Raw genomic sequence first — 4298 nt, 5'->3', positions numbered from 1 at the left:
TGCTTAAAACATTGATTGCATGTGCCGTACAGAACGTCACGAGAGGAAGAGTTTGTCACTTTGTGCCAGTCAATCAAACCTCAATCCCCCAGACACTATGGCTTTTAAAAGCAAGGTCCTACAAACCCACACCAAGGAAAATGTGGAACTGAAGCCCCACCTGAACAGCTCAGGACTCTACAAGAGTCAGGACAAGGGTTCTGTAGCTCCAGACTCTCTGAGATTACTGGTTAAGAACTTGGCGCAAATCATAAGAAGCCAAATTCCTAAAGCTTTGTCTCAAAACAAATGGGTCAGTCATTTACAGACTCCAAAACTGAACGGAACACAAGGAAAACATAGGATTATCCTCAATAGGAATTCAGCACTACTAAGATTCCGGTTCAGAGTCCAACTGTTTAATCCAACAGTTATTGACTGAAAATAAAAACCTCTCCCACTATAATGTAATGTTTTGCACATACACAGAGTCAGAGAATCTGTTGAAAGCATGAAATATCAGTATTATACTGGTTATCTACTAAAATTCAAGTTTTTTTTTTTTGATATTACATATTTAATTTTGCATTTAGATTATATTTGCAATAAACATTCGCTTAAAGTTCATTTTTAAAAACACTAGTAATTTAACATCTGAAGCTAAAATAACTTATTTTTATTTATTTGTGACCCTAGACCACAAAACCATAAGGGTCATAAGGGTCACTTTTTTAAAATTGAGATTTATACATCATCTGAAAGCTGAATAAGCTTATAAATAATAATAAATAATTCCACTGATGTATGGTTTGTTGGGATAGCACAATATTTGGCCGTGATACAGCTTTTTTGAAAATCTGGTATCTGAGGGTGCAAAAAATCAAAATATTGAGAAAATCGCCTTTAAAGTTGTCCAAATGAAGTTCTTTGCAATGCATTTTACTAATCAAAAATTAAGTTTTGATATATTTACAGTAGGAAAAGTACAAAATATCTTTTTTGGAACATGATCTTTAGTTAATATCCTAATGATTTTTGGCATAAAAGAAAAATCACGTTTATTTAGACAAAATTGTACACAATTTTTGTACAGAATCAGTCATTTATGAATTGTACTTTATAAAATCAACAAAACAAGTCTAAAACTAGAGAAGGTTTGCATCTGCTCTAATAATTTTGCGTATGTATCCATTTAAATGTGGCTTTATTTTTTGTTGTAAAGCTGTTGTACAAATAAAGTTAGCTGAAAATGAATTGATTTATGACTTTTTTATACCTTTAAGGAAGCCAAGCAGCAATAAATCAGTATAGGAGATCAGTAACTGAGGGTCATGTAATGGAATTTAGAACCACGTCCAAAACTGAAGCCTGATCCGCTGGGTTTCCCCTTTGATATGATGAGGTGTCTAAACTATCAACACAAATGGCTGTGCCAAGCAAACAGCTAGAAGTGCTTTCTCTGTGACAACAATAGGTTGGCACAAGGTGACAGGCTACGATAAAAAACAACAACCGTGCAATACTCATTGCAGTGTCTTACATCAGATGATTTATTGTACATGATTTTGGTGGTGGTATTAAATTAACAAATCTCTCATGGACTCTCATGACCAGTTTCAGCTAATCTTCTGGATGATTCCTTGACCTGAAGAAACTCAACAGCCAAGACAAACAAAGTTAATAAATCCAAGTCACGCCAGGATTAGGTACAGATATTCACCAGGCCCCATATCTGAAATATTAAGAACCAATCCTCACTCATTAATGCAGTAATTGTTCATTGCATAAAACGATTAGGCATGTCCACAAGTGAAATCCTGGCCTCACACCACTTACAGGAAGTGTAAGCTTATTTATACTCTATGAAGGCTTTCAAACTTTTTTTTTTTATAAAATAAATAGAAATAAAGGAAAAGAAATAAAAGAATGACAAAACCAGCAGCTGCCCTTATTTTTTGAGTGTTAGTTAATTAAAAAAAGAAGAGGCTTAAAACAGTTATATATTAGCTGAATGTTTATGACGAGTTTCCAGCCATCTGCTCTGACCGCACATCCGACTCTTTCCACTCCTTTCTCTGTTCCCTCCTAATCAAGCCTTCCTTTCAAGATTTAGGCTGGCTAAGAAAAGCAGCCTGACCTCCCAAAGCTTAGCGCTAATTGACAAACCCGTGACTGAACCGTTTCATTTTTTCCACTATATGAAAAAAAACCCAAGATGGAAAATTTTAAGTTTGTTTATGTGATTTTGTCACAATATGCTGTTACAAATGCAAGCACTCACACCATAGAGGGTTTGCATTTACGTCACAGTTTGGTCAGTTACCCGGAGGCGTGGCCATATTGGAGATACTCGGATGTAAACAACAGCATATATTGCATGGTAAATGTACTACTGAATATGTTGTTCTGATAATTTGTGATGTCTAAACCATGGAAAAAACACGTGGAAGCTGCTAAATCATATGGAGAAGGACTTTAGCAGGAAAGGGTGCAATAGTTTGACAAACCAAAGTTAATAGGTGGTAACGATACGTTAGCAGTATTAAGATATTATCTTAATTATTTTACCTACCTAATCAGATGATCAGAACAAATACGAATGTCATCTAGATTCTTGCCCTGGAAATCCTGCTTCAGTTTGGCCAACCACAAATTCCTTTTGCACTCCTTTCCTTGATTTGTTATAACTTTCGGCAGTCTATAGTACTCCAAATGTTTTTCCTGATTAGTACAGCCCAAAATATGACAATAATTGACCATTTTCAGCAGCAATAATCAGCTAAATTTGCGAGTTTTGTTCAGTCCAGTGGCATTGTTTACGTTCAGTGCCGCCAAAACGGCTGATTAAAGACGCGTCGTGAAAACACTCCGATTTGTGAACGATTCATTCATGAACGATTCGTTTGTTCATTTCCTCTGTCACGTGACTAATAAAAAGCGATTACTTATGTTCCTCATAAATTATCTTTGACTGCATAATAATGATTTCCTAAATTGTAATATGATGAAAATTGCGTAGGTGAACTTGTTCTGGGAGTTTGGCTGTTGAAAATCAAACGAACGCATTGACCTGAATAAAGGATTAGAACGAAAACGAACAACAGATTCAATCAGTGAATCACCGATGATTAAAAAAACGATTTAATCGGTACAAGTAGTTCTACAAACGACCGATTTACTAAACCGAGAAATATGTGACATTTGTAGCAATAGCCAAAAATACATTGTATGGGTCAAAATAATCGTTTTTTTATGCCAGAAATCATTAGGATATTAAGATCATGTTCCATGAAGATATTATTTCCTAACGTAAATATATCAAAACTTATTTTTTTATTAGTAAGATGCATTGCTAAGAACTTCATTTGGACCATATATTCAAATAGTTGTATCTCGGCCAAATATTTTTTAAAAATTGCCCGTTATGACCGTTTTTGTTGTTCAGGGTCACATATTTTGTGATGACCCTGGTGAAAAAAACAGCATATGCTGGTAGGTATGTTTTGATGCTGGTTTATGCTGGTCCTTGACCAGCAACATGACCAGCTTAAACCAGCTAAGGACCAGCATAAACCAGCTAAGGACCAGCTTAAACCAGCATCAAAACATACCTACCAGCATATGCTGTTTTTTTCACCAGGGGAGCCAAAAACCATGACTAAGTAACAAAACAGTAGAAAGAGCATCTGAAAATATGAAGAAAAAAACAGCATATGCTGGTAGGTATTTGGTTTTGTTGCTGGTTTATGCTGGTCTATAAACCAGCAAAGGACCAGTTTAAACCAGCAACAAAACATACCTACCAGCATATGCTGTTTTTTTTTCACCAGAGAAGTAAATGCACTGGAAAGATGTATTGCTTGATGTACATGCAACGTATAATCAAGTTTTAATTTCGTCTTTTTTTGAGTCATGTCAACAATTAACAGACTGAGACATAAATTACAATAAAAACTTTTATTAATAACACAACATTGCGGCTTAATCTGTATTTAGAACTGGTTCTTTGAAAAGATTCGATTCGCGGAAATGAGTCTGAGTTCTATTAATCCAAATGTGCCTACAGTGATTGAGCCCTAGTCAAGTTGAAATGGCGCCACCGTGTGTTGAAAATAAACACAGCCACTCTCTTACAGTACAGGCTCAGGAACAGAACGTTCAACTGTGACGTCAAAGCTAGAGGCAAATCTAATGTACTCGGAGTTAAAAATAAACGTACTCGGTTAACAACCTAATGAAAACATTTCTAAATCGCCTTTATTTGCTAGGTAAGTAGAATAAGACTAGAACATGACACAAGATGGATTAAAACCTGCATC

The sequence above is a fragment of the Labeo rohita genome, chromosome 19 (assembly GCF_022985175.1).
Source record: "Labeo rohita strain BAU-BD-2019 chromosome 19, IGBB_LRoh.1.0, whole genome shotgun sequence".
Classification (NCBI taxonomy): domain Eukaryota; kingdom Metazoa; phylum Chordata; class Actinopteri; order Cypriniformes; family Cyprinidae; genus Labeo; species Labeo rohita.
The sequence above is the reverse complement of the archived record's forward strand: the minus strand, read 5'-3'. Positions refer to the sequence as shown.